Source organism: Bos mutus, chromosome X (genome assembly GCF_027580195.1).
Source record: "Bos mutus isolate GX-2022 chromosome X, NWIPB_WYAK_1.1, whole genome shotgun sequence".
Lineage (NCBI taxonomy): Eukaryota > Metazoa > Chordata > Mammalia > Artiodactyla > Bovidae > Bos > Bos mutus.
Genome location: NC_091646.1, coordinates 75,735,218 through 75,750,679, shown reverse-complemented (window position 1 = coordinate 75,750,679; position 15,462 = coordinate 75,735,218). Strand labels below are relative to the sequence as shown.

General features: G+C 43.9%; 1 protein-coding gene across 2 annotated transcripts in view; it reads right to left on the bottom strand.

Moving 5' to 3' along the window:
• Positions 1-14,317, bottom strand: part of JADE3 (jade family PHD finger 3) — a 138,332-nt gene extending 124,015 nt beyond the window's left edge. The window contains exon 1 of one of the 2 annotated variants that reach the window (XM_005898183.3): positions 14,224-14,317. The gene's annotated coding sequence lies outside the window, so the exon portion shown is untranslated. Of the gene's footprint in view, positions 1-13,761; positions 13,920-14,223 lie in introns of those variants that run through there. The other variant, XM_070365641.1, reaches the window with a different exon arrangement.
• Positions 14,318-15,462: the final 1,145 nt, after the last annotated feature.

The window sequence follows — 15,462 nt, the reverse complement described above, 5'->3', positions numbered from 1 at the left end:
GAGTTCCCCATCAGCCCAGTTGTTAAGACTCCACCTTCCAATGCAGAGGGTGTGCGTTCAATCCCTGGTCAAGGAACTAAGATTCCACAAGCCATGTGGAGAGGCGAGGAAAAAAAAACAACTCAATTAAAACTATACAAATAAAGAAACTGTGGCACAAAGAGGTTAAACTCACTCGAGGTTGCATAGCTAGAAAAAGGCAAAAGCAAGATTTAAACAACTTGGCTCTTCGCTATTCTATCCATTCTAGCATTCAAACTTTAGCTAACTAGTTTTACCATGAATGGCAGTGTAATTCTAGCAATCTCACGCTCAGGTATTTACCCTAGAAAAAATGCAAATTTATGGGCACACAAACACTTGCATGTGAACTTTTATAGCAGCTCTACTTATAATCACCCAAAACTGGAAACAACCAAAATGTGGTACATTCATATAATAGAAGATTACTCAATAATAAAAAAGAACAAGCCATTTGAAACACACAACTTGGATGAGTCTCAAAAGCATTATGCTGAGTGAAAAAAAATTAGATTCAAAAGATTACATATAGTCTGACTCCATTTATGTTACATCAGAGTGACAAAACTAGAGTATGATAGAGCACAGATCAGTAGCTGCCAGGAGTTGGGGTGGTAACAGAATGTGACTGAAAGAGGTAGCACAAAGGAATTTCCTGAAGTGATGGAATTGTTTTATATTTTGATTTTGACAGTGGTTACACTGATCTATATACATGTGTCAAAATCCACACAACTATACACATCCCCCCAAAAGTCATATATACCGTAAGATAAAGAAAAAGGCAACAGGTCATCATCTTTTTGGTCAGTACTAATTTCTGTATTTCTCATTTACTCACAATAACCTTCTACAGTTCAATGTATCACCAACACTAGTTTTCAGGTTTAAAAATTAGAAGAGTTAAATTATAATGTGAAGCAAAGAACCATGATTAGGCCACACATCCAATCGGAATGATGAGTTACCTCTAATAAACATTCCTTAAAAGTTAAATGAATTTGGATGCTTATTTCATTAAAAATAAAAGTATTTCACAGGACTTCCCTGAAGGAAGTCCAAGTTAAGACTCTGTGCTTCCACTGCAGGGGGCATGGGTTTGATCCCTGGTTGGGGAACTAAGAGCCCAAATGCTATGTGGTGCGGCCAAAAAATATTAAAAGTATTTCAGTAAACTTATTGGAGAAGGCAATGGCAGCCCACTCCAGTACTCCTGCCTGGAGAATCCCATGGATGGAGGAGCCTGGTAGGCTGCAGTCCATGGGGTCGCTAAGAGTTGGACATGACTAAGCAACTTCACTTTCACTTTTCACTTTCATGCATTGGAGAAGGAAATGGCAACCCACTCTAGTATTCTTGCCTGGAGAATCCCAGGGACAGAGGAGCCTGTTGGGTACCATCTATGGGGTCACACAGAGTCAGACACGACTGATGTGACTTAGCAGCAGCAGCAGCAAAAAACTTATTAGATGATATATTTAATATAGCAATTTGCAGACGAAAACAAAAGTATGTAACCAAAATTAACTCTGGGAAGGAGAACGTGATGGAATGAATGTCATAAGGATGTCATGGACAACCATGGCTCTTTCTACAACTTTTCAGTTTTTACTAGAATGCATTCATGCATCACTAGTATAATTAAAAACAAAAATCTAAAAAGAATTTTAAAAATCCTTCTCAATTAAAATGGAGATGATTCCCAAGTTACAATATATTTCCATCCATGGGGCTTCCATTGCCTTCAGGCACCCCTTGGTTACTCTATTTACCAGGTTAGGCTTGTATTCTACTTAACACTTAGTGCCTCACTCATAACACAGTGGGCACTCAAATATTAGCTGAACTGAACTGCACCTGGAAATGTGGAGAATAAAAATGACAAACACATGGTCACCAACAAACCCTATAATCTAGAAAGGCTAAACCATGCTCTAATTTTGAATGAAGCAAATTATTATTGACTGCTAACAACATACTCAATAATTACAAAGGCACACACAGAATTTTGAAAGAGAGCAAGACAAACATTTAACATACCGCCAGTGGTACAGAGGTTTTTAAAGTCTAAAATAGGCAGAAGCCAAACCAGAATCAATTATTCCTGGCTCCCTAACCATACAACTATAAAATTCAAGGGTATGAGAAAAATAAAAATAGGGGGAAAAAACTAACCTGCACTAAGTTTCTGTGGGCTGCATACTAGACATTTATGTAAATTAAAACTTTCTTTGAGGACTTAAGTGTCAGTTCGGTCATGTAAAGTATTGGGAGGCCATCATTTCCACCTTTACAACAAGAAAGAAGCTAGATCCACTGAAAATCAATGACTCCTCTTGATATGTCCAATGGCCCTATCAGAGAAATGAAGTCACAGGGCAAACCACCATCCCACTATCTGAAGAGATTGGTGCCTGCAGGTAGACACAGGATCTGAATGTGTAAGCTGGGAGGAAGATTAAACTAGAGATTCTGACAAATTACTGGAGACCAGAGTATGGAAACATCATGAGAGTATGAAGTTCCTGGGCTCCACATTGTGGGGGTGGGGTTTCCCATCCTCAAGTTTTACCAAAAGGAATCCCACAAGGTTCCTACAGGGATTAGGAAAAATGTCAAAGCTTCCACCAAGGTGCTGGTTGGCTGAGGAAAACAGCACTCACTGTGAAATCCACTCAGACCCCTTTCCTTTATCTATCACACAGAACAAAAGGCTTAATTTGCAGGGGTTTGAGGGGTGGACTTAAAATCTCTGGCTTGAGGATACTGGTGGATACTCATTGCAGCTGGGAGAAGGAACAGAGGTAAAAGAAAAAGAAGCTCCACCCCTGGAAGCGGGGCAGGAAATTTTATGAAGGACACACTCAAGACACACTAAAGGCAGTTCCAGCACCTGCCTGAGAGTTATTCAAATCATCAGAGAACTCCTCCCCCACCAACCACCACCTGGCAAACCAGCTACTGGGTTAGCAATGGTGGAATACAACTGGGAGGGCTATAAGAGCCCTCTTTCCTCTTGGGAAACAGCACAAGGAAAAACCCAAAGCTAAGCAGGAGTCAAAAAGAAGGTATCAATCACTAGAAGAATCAGAAATCTCTGGTGCCCATAGCAAAAACAAAGATGGAACATAGGCCAACTCCTGACTAATTTAAATCCCCACACTAAAGGCCTAGCAGAAGAAAACTTGTGTTCTCCTACCCATGTTCAGCTTTCAGCTTATTTACGAGGTATAATAAAAGGCAGGAAGATATTCCAAATGCCAAAACAACCATCAGGTCCAGACTCAGTATGACACAGAAATTGGGGCTATCAGAAATGAAATCTATAAGAATTATGTTTACTATGCTAAAAACTCTTAATGGAAAAGGTAGACAATATGCAAGAGCAGATGGATAATTTCACCAAAGAGGTGTTAACTGTGATAAAGAATCAAATGGAAATGCTCAGTATGAAAACAGTAAAAACACACCATGCTCAACAGCAGAACTGACACAGACAAAGAAAGAATAAGTGAACATACAGATCAAGTTTACTGATCAGGTCAATAAAAATGAAAAGAGACAAAAGAGAAAAAAATAGAACACAGCATTCAAGAACTGTGGGGCAATATCAAACAGAATAACATACTTGTAATTGGAACCCCAGAAGGAAGAAAAAAAAGAGAACTGGGCACAATAATTATTTGAAGAAATAATGGCTGAGAACTTTCAAAATTAGTGACAGACAACAAACCACAGATACAAGAAGCTCAGAGAATACCAAGCAGCATAAATATGAAAAAAAGAAAGCCACACCTAAGCAAATACAAAGTGATTAAAGGGAACCAGAGGCAAAAAGACAAATTAACTATGGAAGAACAAGAAAGAATTACAGCAGACTTACCAGAAACCACGCAAGCAAGGCAACAATGGAGAGAGGAAAAAAGTGTCAACATTCCATGAAAATTCCACATTCCATGAAAATGTCCTTCAAAAGTGAGGGGAAAAAAAGACTTTCTCAAACAGAAACAAAATATTTACTGACAGTATATCTAGCATAAAAGTTGATGTTAAAAGGAACATTCTTCAGGCAGAAAGATTATGAATAAGGTAGGAACTTGGATTAGCATAAAGAAATGAAAAGCACTGGGAAAGGAATAAATGAATGTAGAATATAATATTTTCTTTTCAAAATGTTTCAAAAATGAGGGACTTCCCTGGTGGTCCAGTGGCTCAGACTCCACACTGCCAATGCAGGGGGCCTGGGTTTGATCCCTGGTCAGGGAACTAGATCCCACATGCTGCAACTAAAGAATTCACACACTGCAACAAAGATCAAAGACTGTGCATGCCACAACCAAGACCTGGTACAACCAAATAAAATTTTTAAAAATGTTAATTAGAAAAATGTTTGAAAAGCCAATTTCCCAGATACCAGTCAAGGGTCAATCTTTCAAGCAGGACTTCTAAAGATAGCACCCTTAGGCCTATATTAAATCTTTTCAGTGTGTGTGCATGCTAAGTCTCTTCAGTCATGTCCAACTCTTTGTGACCCCAAGGATTGTAGCCCACCAGGCTCCTCTGTCCATGTGATTTTCCAGACAAGAACACTGGAGTGGGTTGCCATGTCCTCCTCCTGGGGATCTTCCCGACCTAGGGACTGAACTCACATCTCTTCCATCTCTGCAATGGCAGGTGGGTTCTTTGCCACTAGTACCACCTGGGAAGCCCTTTTCAGCACAAGAGAGTTAAAAAAAAAAAACCCTGCAGCTAACAGCATACTTAACAGTGAGAGATGGAATACTTTCGAAGATTGGATCAAATTAAGGATGTCCTCTCTCACCACTACAACTCTGATAAAGAAGAAAAAATAACAGTATTCATATTACCTGATTTCAAGAATCCTATGAATCTATTGTAGTCAAGACAGTGTGGTAATGGCAAAGTGATAGACACACAGATCAATTCATCAGAATAGAGACCTCAGAAATAGACCCACACAAGCATTGTCATATGTCACAAGCATTGACAGAAGTACAAAAGCAATTCAATGGAGAAACACAGTCTTTTCAACAAATGGTTCTGGAACTACTGGACATCCATACACAGGAAGATGAACTTTGACATACACTCATTTTCATGGCTGGTGGGAATGCAAAATGACAGAGAACCATTTTGGAAGATAGTTTGGCAGTTTCTTATAAAAACTCTGCAATCCCACTCCTAGGTATTTACCCAAGTGAACTGAAAACTTATATCCACACAAAATGTTTATTCAGATTTATTCATAATTGCCTGGAAGCAACCAAGTTGTGTCCTCAAACAGGTGAATGAACAAACTGTGGTACATCCATACAATGGAATGCAATTCAATGATAAAAAGGAAAGAAGTATTATTAGATGAATCAAGTAAAATCAGACCAAAAAAGGCTACATATTGCATCTATTCCATTCATATGACATTCTGGAAAAGGTAGGGCTATAGTTAAACATTCAGAAGTATGCTATTCTGAGGCATTTCTAGGAAACAAAACTGGCTGGATATATTTTTTACCAAGGATAGTTCTGACCAGGTCAATGGAAGTTCATATCACCATAAACATACACCATTTCTTTTTAGATAAATGTCCTTCATTTTTAAAATAGGGTAATATATTCACATGGCTTAAAATTCCAAAAGTATACATAAAAGTCGGAGAAGGCAATGGCACCCCACTCCAGTACTCTTGCCTGGAGAATCCCATGGGCGGAGGAGCCTGGTAGGCTGCAGTCCATGGGATCGCTGAGTCGGACACGACTGACTGACTTCACTTTCACTTTTCACTTTTATGCATTGGAGAAGGAAATGGCAACCCACTCCAGTGTTCTTGCCTGCAGAATCCCAGGGACGGGGAAGCCTGGCGGGCTGCCCTCTATGGGGTCGCACAGAATTGGACACGACTGAAGCGACTTAGCAGCAGCAGCAGCATACATAAAAGTCTATGCAATGAAGTCTCCTTCCCTCCCTCTATCCCAGCCATGTGTGCCCCAAAGCTCAGTGTCTTGAATATCCTTTCAGAAATATTTTATGCTTATATAAGCAAAAATGCATGTATTACTGCCCCACTATTATACACAAATGGTAGTATACAATATACAGTGCTCTATTTCTTGCTTTTTCATTTTGTACATCTTGAAGATCACGTGATATCAATGTAATATTCTACTGCGGAAATCAAGCCTTGATTGATCCTTAGGCTATAACCACTCTTTTGCTATTATAAGCAATACTCCAAGTAATATGCAAGTATTTGTTGAATTCATTTCTGCAAGTGTTTGCTGGGTCAAATGATATGTGCATTTATAATTTTGATGGCTATTTCCAAGTCACTGACTTTTAAAATATCAGGGATGTTTAGTTTTTCTCCTAAGAGGAAAAAAAAGAAACTGAGATTCTATCACCAGGCAATTTTCTGGAGCTCTAAGATGTACAAAATAAAGCCTTCTACTCAGTTTTCCCCACGTGCTTACTAGGATCCAGTTGAATTTTCATGTAATATATTTCAGGCCACAAGCTGGTTGCAAAACCTATTTCAGGTATGTAAAAGGTATTACTTCTAAAATCGTCACAAGCAAAGGCCGGCTGACGCCCCAAATTACTAATCGCTGGCCACTAACTCTGTAGCACAACAGTGGATTCTTCACTGCAACCACACAGAGATTTTAAAATTCTGACCAAATAAAACATACCTAACAGAAGGCAATGGTACCACACTCCAGTACTCTTGCCTGGAAAACCTCATGGACGGAGGAGCCTGGTAGGCTGCAGTCCATGGGGTCGCTAAGTCGGACAAGACTGAGCGACTTCACTTTCACACATTGGAGAAGGAAATGGCAACCCACTCCAGTGTTCTTGCCTGGAGAATCCCAGGGACGGTGGAGCCTGATGGGCTGCCGTCTATGGGGTTGCACAGAGTCGGACATGACTGAAGCAACTTAGCAGCAGCAGCAGCAGCAGCAACAGAATTCTTTGTCCTTATTATAATGCCCAAATAAGGATTTCTTCTTTTAGGTAAAACTGTAACTCACATAAAGGTTATGAAGAAAGGCTGCAAATGTTTCTCTCATCTTTCAGGTAGTGATGGATTCCCAATTAACTGTCTTTTTGCTTGACCTCAAAACCTATTGCAGTCTAGCACATTACAGTTTTTGTGCTAAAGCTTGAACCAGAGGTTGAGGAAACCCAGGGGCTCCTTTGATAATAGCCATATAAGATCAGTGAGCAACAAGCCACTCATGAGACTATATCTTGAGCCACAATGTCACCCTCTGGCTTCCTTCCAGAAAAACCATCACTCAGCTTCAAACTTGATAAAAGAGAGATGGCACAATCATATTATTTAGTTTCAAGAATACACTACATTGGGACTTCCCTCGTGGTTCAGTGGTTAAGACTCTGTGCTTTTAAACGCCAGGGGCACAGGTTTGATCCCTGTTTGGGGAACTAAGATCTCATAATGCTGTGTGGTGTGGCAAAAAAAAAAAAAAAAAAAAGAATACACTACATTTATAAGTAAGTGTTTAAAATGATTTATCAAAGGAAAACAGATTATATTCATTAATAATTAATATGCATTACTGCAGTAATGGTCCCCAATTTTCTCACATCTCCTTGTGTCCATGCCTTGGAGGGTCCTCTCCCACAATGACTCTGGGCTTGGCCAAGGAACTTCTGTGATTTGGCTGATGGGGCAGTATCAAATGTGACAGACAAGATACTTGAGAAGTGCTTTTGCCTTGGTGCTTGCTCTCATCTGCTACTCTTTGTGCCTTTGAGACTATGATGTTAACAAGTCCAAACTAGCCAGCTGGATGAGGGACCACTTGGAGTGAGGATGAGCCATCCCAGCTTAGGGCCTCCTAGACCAACCAGCCTGGCAACTACCAGATGTATGAGCAAGGCCATCCTAGATCATGCATTTGCCAGCTAACCACCCTCCCTCTCCTCCTCCAAAAAAAAGTTAACTGACATAGGCTACTCCAAAGTAAATATGTCTGTGGTCCAATACATATGGAAAGGGGAAGAGAACACTGATCTTCCCCTATGAAGTTTACTCTGCACATAATAGTTCCAAACAGAAAAACCTGCAGTACCTGGATGAGAATAAATATATAAGTACCAAAAAAATTCCTGAGTCCTCCTGGATTCTCACAAATGCACTGTCTGCCATCACAGATGGCACACACTAAAACACACACACACACAACACAAAAAATTTCCATTTAGTCAATGAAGCATCTTTATCATGATATATTTAAACCAAAGTCTTATAGTCAACAGTTCCATTTCTAACATGAACTCAGGTTTCTAGGAATTACTTTTTCTTTCAATTCTACTTGCTTCCCCATTTGACAGGGCTTGGTGAAAGCTCAAAGAGCTCCCTCAATGCAGCCTAAAAAGCATCAGGTAATAGAGCCCAATTAAACCTCCTAGAAGCATTCCACAGGACCAGCTTCTTCCAGCATCACAGCAACTCTTTTTAGCCATGTTAATGGCCGGCAGTAAAAACTGTTTAAGATCTACACATTTGGGCCAGAAACATTGCCTCTATTGGATCACTAAGTGAGACACTAAAAGGGAAATGACTCTCTTAAGCCACTTTTGTTTAGGCCTCAGGAGATGCCTTTCTGGATTCACACACACACACACACACACAGAAACACCTTCTAGCAGCCTCCTACAGCCCTTGGAGTAAAACACAAGCTCCTTAACGAGGTCCCCTAAGACCCTGTCAATCTTACCCTGCCTGTCTCATCTCTTTCTCCAGGTCCTAGTCAAACCTCTTTGAATCCTTACCACCTCTCTCCCACCTCAGTGCCCTTACAACACCTGCTGTTCCCTCTGCCTGGCAATCCCTTCTCTCTTTTTCCCTGCTTTTTCCTGCTAAGTCTTCAGGATTCAAGGCACCATGCTGGTCTCCATCTCCCTCTCTGAAGGATTCTACCTCTTACTTGCTGTTTGACTTTAGGCAAGTTACCATTGCTTCACCTCTTTGAGCTTCATATCTCAGAAAGAAACCCTGTGATAAGCACTTAGCACAATGCTTAGCACACAAAAAATGCTTAACAAATCATCACTGCTGTTATAGCTATTACCTCATAGTAATCTTCATCACAATTTAGTACGATTAGTAATTAGATATTTATTTGTAGAAAAATAGAAACACCTCCTTGGATTTCACCTTAATACCTAATCCTGTTCATGCTATTTCCCCCATAATGCAATTCTGGAAGGGAAGATGAATGTTTATAGAGCAATTATTACCTCAAAAGTGTGTTTTGGCAGATGAAGAAACCGAGGCACAGTGAAATTAAGTGGTCAAAATCAAGTGATGGATTAAAATCCAAGTTGGCATGACCCTACAGCCTGTGCTGTATATGACACCAAAGGTTTCTCTAACTCATGAACCTTGTCAACTAAGAGCAGCAAGCATCAGAAAAAATGAATCTTCACATTTACATACTTTTCAAACGACTCCCAGGTATTTAACTCTTCAAATCCTTAACCAGCCTGATGTTCCAATCAGCCATGTAAATTCCTTCAGCAGAATACTCTTCCCCTTGATTGAGATGGTAGATTTCCTTACCTTTCCACCGGATGTTGAGCTTTCAAGGGGATGAATATCTTTCACGTCTTATACCCCTAGCAAACAAATTTGCTAAATAAATTAAAATGTTGGAGAATATATAATAAGTACAAAGTTGGGGAGTGGTGGAATGACTTTTCATAAAAATATTAAAGTTTGGCATAGCTAAAAACAAACTTGACAAAAATGACAACAAAAAGGGAGTTTATCTTAACCACTTTTACAATTGATAATGATTTCTATATCTAGTATTAGAGATTCCATGTTATTTACAAATGTGTATTTTACAACTTTAGGTAGACCACTCACCAATATTCTGCTATACCCAGCAGCTGCATTCGAGCCACCCTCATGAGCGGATGCCTTTGACAAATATCTCAATGGTTACTTTCAAATGGGTCATAAAAGAAAACAGAGCAAATGATAAAGCAAATGGGAGCAAACTGTTAGTAAATGGTAAGTTTGAGCAAAAGGAATACAGGAGTTCTTTGTACTATTTTTGCAACTTTTCTGTAATTATATCAAAATGAAATGTTCTGAAAATTTGAAATTAAAAAAAAAAAGATTTTCCCAGGAGATTGAACACACAAGGTACTGGCCATGCTGGTTTCGTATTATCTTGTCACTTGGTCCAAAAAACACACTCCAGTCATGTTTCCTTGCCTGTCAGCCAATATCAAAGGACAAAAATCCCATGGGCAACAGGGCTCAGCCACCACTTCTGGGTTGGGACAGAGATTAAATTATTTATTGCTTGAAGAGTACTAATGAACACATAGGTATCCTATTGGACAAAGCTCCAGCACTATTCCCCACACCAGGCACCCTACTTTCTTCAGTCAGCTACCCTTTGAGTCCTTACTTTCCCTTCCCCAAGCTCAGTTATGGGGCCAGGCAAATTCTCCTCACACTTTCTTGCTCACTGTTCCACCCACACAAGAGAAGCACAGAGACAGATCAGATGGTAAGAGCTTTGCTGCTATTGTCTATGGAGAGACTTACAGGGAGTAAGAAAAAATAACCCTAGGGGAATCACAAAGATTCCAGAAAACAGAAAACTCAAAGCGGTAGTTACTTGGTCTGTAACAACCACTTGCTAGCACCCTTTTATTCATGCATCACTTCTACCTACTCGTCCTAGACCTTCCCCACTCCCCAAACCAGAATGCTTCAGCTTTCCTAGCCACTGTAAGTAGGACAACAGGTAGAAACTTGTAAATCATTCAAGTGTCCCCATATTAGCCATTTCAGAAGAGTGCCACATGGGTGTCACCCAACACTCAACCCTCACCTATAAGGTGAGACAAATAAAGATCATAGTAAGTTATCCTCGGATGAGATTTTCTTAATGTAAACCAGCATATGATCTCTACCTTCCTCAGCTCCTGTTTTGTGTAAGCTCTATGAGGAAGTAGATGCATTATGTCCTACACAATGTTCAACCTCTGTATCCCTGATCAAGGATTATTAAAGCCCTCTGTAATGCCCTATCTTCAAAAACACCCAATGCTTTCTGCCTCTTGCCTCCCCCCAAATACTTGCTTAGTTCCAGCCATACCTCAAAGTAGTATGCAGAAAGAAGAAATGGCTTTGTGTAGCTTAGGGGAGAAATGGGTTGATAGAGTTGGTGGAAGACAAAGGAGAAAAAAAGACAAGCATTACCAAAGAAATTCATATTCAACCTACAGCCTTCAACATCCTTTGTTCTTAAATATTTTAACTTTCGCTAACCCATACAACTCAACTATGAGAGCCATGAACCATCATCTGTCCTGCTCCTGGGAACCTTCTCTACAGGCCAGAAGGTGGGTCACAGGTGCCCCTCAGGCTGCTTCCAAGTCACTCCTGGCGGCCAACTAATCACAAACACTTCAGGAAGGACTGGGAGGCCCTTCTTCACTTTCCCCTACCTGTGACCATGATTCACCAACTCACAGAAACACGACTCAGAAAAGTAGGAGAACGAAAGTGTAGGTTCTAGAACCAGACAAGGACCCCTGAATATTTCAGAAATGACTGGACAAAGAATGCAAGAAACTCTGTCAAGGCACCAAGACTAGGTTACAAGCACTTCTCTAGCAAACAAAACTGTAGAGAAGAGCATAGTTGAAGAAAAGGTGTCAGTGATGGTAAATAACCCTGAGAAGATCTCATGTAATTCTTTCACCCTTGGAGTTTTTACCCTCTTATAGTTCAAGTATTTAAATTCAGAGCTCACTTTAGATGAAAAAGAAAATGACACGTTATAAAGGTAAATAGAATGCTTGCCTGTTAAGTCAAGTCGGACTCTTTGCGACCCTATGGACCATAGCCCGCCAGGCTCCTCTTGTCCATGGGATTCTCCAGGCAAGAATACCGGAGTGGGTTGCCCTGCCCTCCTCCAGGGGATCTTCCCGACCCAGGGATCAAACCCAAGTCTCCTGAGTTAGCAGGTGGGATCCTTACTCCTAGGCTAAACAGAAGAGGGGGAAAAAAAACCTACATATATTTCACTTATCCACATGATGCTATGAAAGCATGAGAACTACACTATTCAAAGGGTGCAGAGGCCTAGGATCCACATTCCCATTGTTTACAGATATTATGAAAGTATTAAATAAAAATACAATGCTTTGTTCAGGCCGACTCCTTTCTCCCCCCGCCCCAGTGTCACCCCCCAGGCTGACAAGAAATAGCTGCAGGGAAGGTATTTAAGAGAACTACTCTGGGAAAGTGGATTCTGGGTTGCTTAAACTAAGCCAAGATGTTGTGCAACCAGTCTTTACCTAAATTATTTTCCATTACTTTGCCAGTTTAGAGAGAAGCAGACAGTTATCTTTATCAGAGAATGAGGTCGCCTTTCCCTCCAGGCCACTGGAATCACCATCAACACGGTTTTGATTTCTTACACAATCAGGCGCGCGCGCGGGGGCGGGGGGGGGGGGGGCGAGGAGGCCCGCTGGGGGGGCGGACACGGGGATCTCATCCTCAGCTTTACAGATAAACGGATCTCACATCAAAAACAACCCCATGAACATCTGAGAGCATGGATTTCCTTGCATCTCAGAAAGTCAGAGAAGCGGCCAAACAAGTTTCTCGCCAAATGCTTAGGAGCTGCATATGTCCCAGGGCTACACAATGATACCAACTTTTAAACATGCCTTCACATACCACCATTATGGTCCCACACTCGAGGTCCCTCGCCCGCTTTCCCCCCTCACAAATAATAAACGCAGGTTGGTTACCGCGTGCAATTTAAAGCCGGACTTTACCGAAGCAGTAGCTCGAGAAAAGCGAGAGGAAAAGATTGGAGGCAGACTTTTTTTTTTTTTAATCGATATCCCCATGGCGTGGGGAATAAAACCAACTCAATCGCTGAGAAAAGTTAAGTTTGCCGTGCCCAGCTGTGGGAAAAAATTTCCCGTAAGATTCGGAAAGCCCTCCCGTTTTTCCCACCCCCGCCCCCCCGGACCGCCCGGCACTCGCCGGTCGCGGCGGCCCGGGACCGGCAGCTCTGGAACAATAACGCGAGGGGGAGGGAAAGTTCGTCAGCCCGCGGGACGCCGGGGCTCACCAACGGCGGGACCACGCCGCCGCCCGCACCGCCCGGCCCCCAGTCTCTGGGACTCGGTTCTTCCCGCCCCTCAACAGCGAAACAGTCGGGGTGCGCCCCCGCTCCCTGGAGCATCCGGCCCCAGGGGGCCCGCAGAGCGGGTCCTCACGCCGCGAGTCGGACCCCGGGAGCCCCGAGAGCAGGCAGTAAACCGGGAGGGAGGGGGCGCCAGGAGGGGGCACCGGAGGAAACGGCCGCAACAGTTATGGCGCTCAATTTCTGCCCGAGTGTAGCCGCAGCCGAACACGGCCGGCCGCCCCCACCACCCACGCCCCCGGGCCGGCCACCCAGCGCTGCCCGGAGCCGGCCGAGGAGCCACCGGGCACTTTACCTCAGCCCACACACGCTCTCGGCTCCAAGGCTCTGGGGACGCCGGAGGCCACCGCCGTGTGGAGCCGGACCGACCCGGAGCGCGGCGAGGTTGGTCTGGGACGTTGCGCTCCGTGGCGCCTGTTTCCACCCCCAGAGGCCGCCACTCCCGCTACCCACCCGACGCGACGCCCCCCAAACCCGCTCGCCCCGCGTCCAGTCAGAGGCGCCTACCTTAGCGCGGCGCGACCGCTGCTCCTTCCCGGCTCCACACTAGGGCCCGGCAACGTGCCGGGCGAGTCCGGTAGAGGTGGTAACCGCCCCCTGAACCGCTCGCTTTCTTCTCTCCCCTCCCTCGCACCTGCCCCCTAATCTCCTCCCTTACCCCCCGCCCTCCGCCCCGCCGCCGGATCCGCCGGGGCCGGCCCCCGCGCCTCAGCTCCCGCCCTCGGCCCTCGCCCGCCCGCCCGGCCCGTCAGGCCTCAGCGCTGGGCAGGCGGTTGGGCGGCGGCGGCAGCGAAGGAGGCGGCGGCGGCAGCGGCTGAAGCGGCGCGGAACACTATTGTATTCCTGACACTGTGCGCTCCCACGCTCCGCCTCTTCCCCTTCCTTCCTTCTCCACCGTCTCCCCAACCTCCGCGTTCCACTCCAACCGCCCCCCCACCCGCAGCCAACCGCCGGCCGCGCTCGCCCTACCCGTCTCTGGCTCCCTGCTGTCCGACCGCTCTGACCGCCGCGCGCTCTTCTGGCGGGCCGGGCGCAGTTTGCCACCGCCGCGCGCCTTGAGGCCCCGCCCACTTGCTGCTCCCGCACGCGCCGCGCGGGGCTCCAGGTGGGTTCCTCTCAGCTCCTGCTGGGTGCGCTGCAGCCTGGAGGCGCCTCACCACCTCTGAGGGCTGGAGACGCCGACGACGGGGAGGTGCCTGGGTTGTGCTGAAATACTACCTAAGCTTTTCAGGGCCCCTTTCAACTCTGAAGTTCTATAAGTGGACCCTCCTGTATGCAACTTGCTGTCGGTCACTATTGATTTAAGCCGTTTGCGCTTAAATTACACCTATAATAATATTCAAGCCGAAGTGGCTATTCACAGAATAAATTTATTCAGTTGCAGGCACAAGTGGTTTATGAGGTGTGGCTTTTTGATGAGTCAACTTGGTTAGGGTACAGCCCCCAGTTATTCAGTCAAACACTAACCAAGGTGTTGCTTTGAAGGTATTTTCGAGTAATTAAAGCTCCTGATCAGTTGACATAAAGTGAGGGAGATTATCCTGGATAATCTGGATGGGTCTGGTCGTTCCTTTCTGATTGCGTGCCCTATAGATTTTGGATTTGCCTTGCCTGCCCCACATTTGTAAGCCAATGTCTTCTAATCAATGAATGAATAAAAGTGTGACTGTGTGTGCGTCTTTGTGTGTCTGTCTCTGGTGGAAAACTGACTCATACAGATGTTTAAGCAGCAAACTCTTTCCCATGAACTCATAATTGTCGTTTTCATTCACATTTCTAGGCTAAACAAAAATGTGGGCTCTTTTTGTATTTTGTCTGTTTTCAGTATTAAAGATGTAGTTCTATTTCATAACGTGCAAATATGTGAATTCTAAAATATTCGTGGTCCTTCAGACTTACCTCGTTTATTTATTATCCTCCTTTTATTTACCTCAGTATTGCTGGACTGTGCTGTCCTTAGTCGCTCAGTCGTGTCCGACTTTTTGCGACCCCGTGGACTGTAGCCCACCAAGCTCCTCTGTCCGTGGGGATTCTCCAGGCAAGAATACTGGAGTGGTTTGCCATGCCCTCCTCCCGGGATCTTCCCAACTCACGGATGGAACCCAGGTCTCCTGCATTGTTGGCAGATTCTTTACCAGCTGAGCTACCAGGGAAGCCCTACCTCAATATTATACTTACTTTGAAATAATTATAGATTCACAGGATCTG